This window comes from Magnolia sinica, chromosome 9 (genome assembly GCF_029962835.1).
Source record: "Magnolia sinica isolate HGM2019 chromosome 9, MsV1, whole genome shotgun sequence".
NCBI classification, from domain to species: Eukaryota; Viridiplantae; Streptophyta; class Magnoliopsida; order Magnoliales; family Magnoliaceae; genus Magnolia; species Magnolia sinica.
Window position 1 is genome coordinate 72142654 of NC_080581.1, and position 7905 is coordinate 72150558.

A 7905-nucleotide genomic window follows, 5' to 3' on the forward strand; every position below is an offset into this window, starting at 1 on the left:
CTTCTTCAAATTTGGAGCGTGCCTCACATCGGTTAGAGTATGCTCCACCTCATCAAATATCCTGATACAAACCGAATTAATTTCGACACGATCATTGCCCGTAAAAACCAAGCCACCATCATACTCACTATATGTAGTGAACCAACTTCGATGAGGACAGCTCACATATCCAAAATCTACTCATAATAGAAGTAACCAATCTTGGAAATTGATAACACGTCACAACCATCTGATCCTTCACCGGATTCCGTTGAATTGGCTTCCTTCGAAGAATCATATGATATCTCCTTCCAAGTTTTGGGATATTGACAGACCTTCGTCTCATCCTCTGACAATTCCATCACTTTAACTTGCATTTATCTTTCGACTTGGATCTAGATCACGAATTCCCATTATCTTGCTTAGACGGTCTTCCCCGGGGAAAAAATGCATCCGTAGAAGTACATTTGCATCCGCTATTCTTTCTCAATTGTTTCAACCGAAGGGATGAGATAACGGTCTTAAGGTCCAAGGTATCCCTACCATAGCAGAGAGTATCAACCAGATGCTCAAATGACTTCGGGAAAGATGTCAACAAAATAAGGGCTTTGTTTTCTTTAATGATCTTCGCATCCTCGCTTGTCAACTTGCAAACTAGCTTATTGAATACGTTGATGTGCTTAGAGAGATCTGACCATTCTGCCATATAGACGATTGGTGAGTGACTTTGTCATGTAAATGCTCTCCAACTTTGCCCATAAGCCCATGATAGTCATCACCATCTGATCAAGTTCATCCCAATCCCCTTCATAAATTTCGGACGATGCACTTTCCCAAGGAGTGCATGTTATTGTCATTGCTGAACTAAGAGAGCTAATATCTCAATCTACGCTCTAAGACGACTTGTTAGTCTCTAATACCACTTGTTGGGCATAGAAGCAACCTCGAATAAGAATCAAACAAGCAATAGAGAAGTAAAAATCTAAGCAAACACAGAGAGCACACAGATTTTAATATGTAAAACCTTTGCGGGAAATATTAATTCAAAGCTACGATCAGTCCACTATAATCAAAAGAAGGTTACAAGAGATGTAAAAATTTACAATAGCAACTCAATGCTTTCCCTTCAAAACCTTTGAGTTTTCATGTTAGGCTCTCCTCTCTTATTTAGTTCTCAACCCTAATCGTAATTAGTAAGGTATTTATATATTATATACTTCCGTACAAGATTATGAAACAAAAATCTGCACTTACACATTCCATCGGTCGGATTGATTGAACCTTCGGTCAGACCAAATGGAACCTACTCACACACATCAGTTGAAGAAAAAACGTGCAAAAGTGAACAATGCACAATCAAAGAATCCACTCCTAATTCTGTCAAACCGAAGGAACACTAGTTGAGCCAAAACAGGGCTTCTCTGAGCTAGGATTAAAGGCACTCGATCAACAAATTCTGATCTAGTGCTAGTTTGGCACTAGCCCAATTTTGCCTAGCTTGGACGAGTCACCCCAATCTCATGTGAGTCATGACTCAAGTCAAGGCCGCATGGGCCTGTTTGACTCTTAAAACTGTGCTCATTCTTGCTATGTGCTGGGTCCACTACCTCTGTCAGGTGGATTTCCATGGTGAAAGCTATAAGATATGTTTGGATGGCTAATGACCTGAATGTCTAATTTCTCCCTTTGAATTTGGACACCACCAAAATTTCCTTTTTAACCATTCATTCAATTATCATTGGTAGGGTGGTTGTGACTGTCTGGTCATTGTGATCATTGGTCCAAGCTCCACCCACAATAGGGTACATAATTTGGATGGTATAGAATTACCCACAGGTATGGTGGATGCAGATTTCCTGCTAAAGCCTTTCGCATGAAGTTAACCTAGTTGGGGCCCACTATGATGTTTGTAAGAAATCTAGCCCTCCATTCATTTTTTTGAGCTCATTTTATGACTTGGGACCAAAAGTGAGTAGGATCCTAGACTCAAGTGGGCTTCATTGAAGGAAAAGGTGGGTAGGGAAATTCCTACAGCTGAAACCTCCATGGGTCGACAGTAATGTTTACATGCCATCTATACCATTCATAACCTTATTCTTATTGGGATGAACTGAAAATAAAAATATTAGCTGATTCAAAACTTCTGTGGCCCCGTGAATATTTCAACTGTGGACATTTAATTCTCATGTCTTCGGTAAACTTGAGTATTAGATCCGGCTCATTTTTGACCCCATGTAATAAAATGATTTCACAAAATGGATGGACAGGGTGGGTTCCTCACAAACATCACAATGGCCCCACCTTGGTTTCAAGCGCATGAACTTCATGGGAAAGGCTTTGCAGGAAATCCGCGTCCCATGTATGGGCCAAGGTGTACTCCGCGACGAGCCTCGATTTTCTATGCAGTTATCAATTGGATGCAGGAACACATGTTCAAGGTGTGAGATTCTCTCTCGTGCAAAAGAATTGAAGCGGGTCCACTTCTTTGATGGGCCACATGTGCATGCGAGAAATGGATGGTTAAAAGTATTAAGCAAAGGAGCACTATATGATGAGTCAGATCAGCCTAATTTAAGGACTTCTCTCACCAGGCATCTGGTGTGGCCGGCCTGATGTGCGGCTCGGATCACAATAAAATGTGTGATTGGAAGTGCATTAGCATGGTGAGATGTCTATATTATAAAGGGAGTGGGGTGAATCCTTGCTCTTGCTTGGGCAGTAGACTCTCAAGAGTTTCAACGCCCAGTCAAGGTTTCGAATACCCATAGGTGGTGAAATAAGCAGATAAATCCACTATGAACATATATGACTAGAATTTAAGAAGTCCACCTACTCAGCCACTTGCAAAATTTTTGTAATGATCGGGCAATTGTCAGATGGTGGGGTTTTTCCTCCGAAGATAAGTTGTGTTTTGCCTTTTACAAGTAGAGTTGTACACAAGTTGAACTAAGTAAAGCTTGGCACAGGTCCGCTCGGCTCGATCACTACCTAATCCTAGCTTGAACTCGGCTTGGCTCGATCCTCAAGCCTGACTGGCCAACTCGACTCGGTTTAGTCAGCAGCTTGGGCCAGTTCGAGCCTGTGCGACATTTTTCTCAAACACAGAGTGCATCTTCAATTTTTCACATAATGCAAAACCGTAACAACACTTTACATGTATTTCATCAAACACTCGGCGAGTAACATCAAAATCAAGATATGAGGGCAATCTTATAATGTAAAGTTTTTTTTTTCTTTTTTTTTTGTAGTGATTGTTTCGTATCCATTCCTTCCTCGCCACCAGCCGATCTCATGAAGAATGTATGCACCCGAAACAACACTTTGCTGAGTCATTTCATCAAACACTCGACGAGCAGCATCAATATCAAAATAACTGAGTCACCGAGCCAATTCTATTCGAGTCAATTCAAGTTAAGGTTCAATCCGAGTCGAGTCGAGGTCAAGCAAGCTCAAACTCTGCTCGAAATTTTTCTCCAAAAACCAGCTCGAATCGGTCTGAATCCAGTTTCAAGTCAAGGCGAGTCGAGCTTTTCCAAGTCGAGTCAAGCGAGCTGACCGAGATAACTCAACTCGTGTACAACTCTATTTACAAGAAATGACTTCTCAAAATACCAATGCAATCAAACAAAAGGAAAAACTATCGGTCATTAGGAGCAACTGCAAGAATAAGTCTCTTGAAAGAACTACGTGATATTAGATAAAAGGCAAATCCACCGTATGAGCATAGATTTGGATTACTACTATAACTAAGAATTACCATTACTAGATTATCGTTACTCCTAAAATAACTCGAGATAAAGTCAATAATAGATTTGGTTTGATTGGTGTGAGACCCTTTAGACCTTTACTCTAACAGTTACAGTAGTTGAAGACTCTCTCTATATCCTTCTTTTGCTACATTTCTTCCCGTTGATTGTTCCTCTTCTCTCAATCAAGCTCTACTTTTCTCGGTCACCACTCATTCATCAACCATACATTGGCTGCATCACTTTTATTGGTGGTCTGAGGAAATGTAGTATTAATTCTTTGCTAGTTATGATTTTGTAAAAAGCCCTCCAAGTATCTTGAAAATCTTTCTATGCACCTCCCATTTCTCATGCAACGCCGCATGTTATTCTCCTATTGGCTTTTATGGGGATTGCCAGAAATTGGGTACAACATTGGCCCCCACATCGCTTTGCCTTTAGGAAAAAGGTAAAAGCAGCATTACTCTGTTGCCCAATGCAATTAATGCAATCGGCCATTGGTCCACATGTCATCTCCCCATTAATTTTACCCGATCAAGGCTAAAACCGAACGACAAACTTTGTTGTCAGTTCCTTGGCTATCCTTGTGACACATTGCACATAATCATCTCATATGATGAGTCATGATCGCCCTTTCATTAATGTGCACGCATCATGGCCGATACATAAACACAACTCAGAGTCAGTTCTTAGCGTTCTTCACCCTTTTCCTTTTTCTCTTATTCCAATTTCTTCTTCATCCAATTTCCTTCCGATTACTATGGCTGCTTCTTCTTTCTCTTTCATTCTAGTTTTCACCCTGGAATATTTTATTAAAGACCTGGATATCATTTCTTCGGGAATGGTCATTGACCTCCTTTTCAAAACTCCTATTGAACCCAACAAGCCATTTTTTACACTCGGCCCAACCTTCCATCCCGATGTCACCTAAGACAGCTTCATGAGATCAAATCTTGCTTCCCAAGGTGTCGTGATGAAGTTATGCTCATTAAATCCGATCAATTCCCGGATCCTTCCAATGCCTTCAAACCTCCAAGAGCATGGGCGAAGCTTATGAATGGTTGGGAAGAATGGCATGCTCGTGTAGAAGCACAACATGATGATACTTGAAAATGGGTTGGGATTTATGATTGTATTAAATTTTCCTTAACATGAGTATTCAACCAATACTCTTCTTCTTGCATTAGCATCGACCTTCTGGAGTTGATTGGCTAACACATTTCATTTTGGATGCGGCCCCATGGGTCCAACAGTTATGAATGTATCTGCCTTCACCCATCTTTTGCCATTTGGTGAGCCTGTTTATCCCAATTTTGCTATGAAGGATCCACATCCCCTCACTCTTCTAGACAAGTCCGGCAAGACTTATTCCACTTTTATGGCCCTTCAATGCAAATCCCATGGTGAAGTTGATGACCAAGAGCATACGACTTTCCTTCTAATGTGAATCTGCATACTTTCTCTGTATGAAGCACACCATGTATATGCCATCTAATCTTGTTATATTATGGGTTTGACCAGGCTAATTGGACTAAAAAAAAAAAGACCATTCCAAAGATCAGGTGGGCCACACCACAAGCAAAAGTTGTGATGGGCACATGTACTGATAGAAAAAATTAAATGATTATTTGTAGGGCTTGGCGCGAATTGTACATACTATCTAATCCAATCAGATGGTTTAAATAACCAAGATGATTGGGATGCAAAAAATCAGGGCATTCCAATACTCGGTGGGCCATACCATAAGGAAGTACACCCGGCCACCATTAAAACTATCCACACACTTGTTTATATATATATATATTGGCTTGTTTTTTTGACACTATGAACGTTGTCTCGTGTGTGAACACGTGGCGTGGAATGATGCCCTTGCTTTTTCAGCTTTCTCCATTTGTCGATTCTGGTTTTTTTTTTTTTTTTTTTAAATAAAAAGTTAACTCATATATAAAAGTGTGTTTGTTTTAGACAATCTCAAGTGTAGGATGACATTGTAATAATAAATTTGGGAGTTTGAGGTCAATCCACATGAAATTTGTGAGAACATGACACAATGAAAAATTTACGTATAGTGGGATTTAGTGACGGACAAATATATTTGCAAAGGATTCGGTCCGTCACAAATTAAGATTTTATGACGGATTTTGGTCCGTCGCAAAGCACCGCCCAAAAACTGACTTAAAACAATTAGTGACGGATTTTATTTGATTTTGCGGCGGATCATGGTCTGTCGTGAATTCACTTTTGCCCCAACCTACTATATATATATATGCTTTAAAATTGATATTTAAATGCTTTGCAATATCACAATAAAAATCCCAATCTAAATCTTTAGTATTTTATTAGAAATTGAGATTTAGAAAATGAAGTTTAAAAAAAATGAGATTAAAAAAATAGAGATTTTGTTAAATAATTGATATTTTGAAAAGGAAGATTGAGAAGTTTAAAATTTTTATGATTTAAAAAATTAAAAAAAAAAGTTGAGAAGTTTAAAAAAATAATTAACAATGTTGGAGAAAAAATTGAGATTTTGAAAAATAAATAAATTGTGATTTAATAAAAACCTAAAATTTGAAAAAAAATTAAGAAGTTTGAATAAAATTGATAATTTGGAAAAAAAAAGATTTTGAAAAAGAAAATTGAAAAGATTAAAAAAAAAATGGGAAAAATTTGACCACTTTGAAAAAATATATATTTTTTGAAAAAGAAATTGAGATTTTGTATTTTGAATTTTTTTTTTGAAAAGTTCGATGAGAATTGATAAGTTAAAAAAAAACGTTTTAAAAAAAGAAAATATAGTAGTTCGAAAAAATAAAAATTTTGAAGAAAAAATGAGATTAAATAAACAAGATTTTGACAAAAAGCTGACATTTTGAAAGGAAAAAATTGAGAAGTTTAAAAAATTATGATTTTGAAAAAAATAATAATAATGATTTAAGAAAACATCGAGATTTTGACAAAAAATTGTTATTTTGAAAAGGAAATTTGAAAAGTTGAAAACAAAATTGTGCTTTTGAAAAAAAAAAAAAATAGCATCTTGAAATTTTTGAGAAGATTGAATAAATTGTTTAGTTCGAAAAAAAAAAAAAAAGATTTTTGAAAATAAATTGAGATTTTGATAAATAAAAAAAAAAAAGAATTTGTATTTTGAAAAAAAAAATTTAAGTTTGATAACAAAAATGATATTTTGAAAAAAAAAAGATTAAAAAATGGACATTCTGACAAAAAATTGACATTTTGAAAAAGAAAAATAAGTAGTTAATTTTCTTATAATGAGTAAAAAAAATTAGATTTAAAAAACATTGAGATTTTAACAAAATTTTAACTTTTGACAAAGAATTTTGATAAGTTTTTTTATTAAAAAAAAATGATTTTGGAAAAACAAAGTTCCAAGGTTTGGAAAAATAATGACAATGTTTGAGAAATTTTGAGATTTTAAAAAATTTTGAGAAAAAAAAATAAATTGAGATTTTGAAAACTAAAGTTATAAAAAATTTGAGATTTTGAAAACTAAAGTTATAAAGTTTTTTTTTTTTTAAAAACATTGTTTGAGAAAAATTGAGATTAAAAAAAAAAAAAAAAGAAAAAAGAAAAAAAAAGAAAGAGAAGCTGAGAGGTTGAAAAACTGATATTATTGCCCAAGTATGATAGAAATGTAATTGCAAGAAAAACTTATAATGATGAGTTTGATCAAATTCTATGATCAGCCCATCCTAAAATTGATTTGAACAGTCACATATGTTTGGAATGTGCTGAAGTACGATAGAGAACAAAATTCTGCTCAAACTAATATGAAATAAATCAGATCCATCTAAAACACTTTTAAAATGGGTATGATTAGTTTGTCTATATATAAACAGATTTTAGGAACAAGTGAACATAATTGATTTACATAAAATACATCAATTTGGCTCACACGGTTATTTATCATTATTTCTATTAATATGGCCCACTTTTGATTTTGAGCTTCACAATTTTGGGAATCACTTCCTAAAATAAGATGGTAAAACATATGGACGATGGTGTGGATTTACAAAAAATACATCAATGTGAGCCCTACACGGTTAGGTAACACCCACTAAGGGAGACTGGATTAGGTGCGGCCCGATCTCACCCAACACAGTGTGGCCTCGACTGTGGGGACCCACCTTGATGATGTGTTATATATCCATGCTGTCCATCT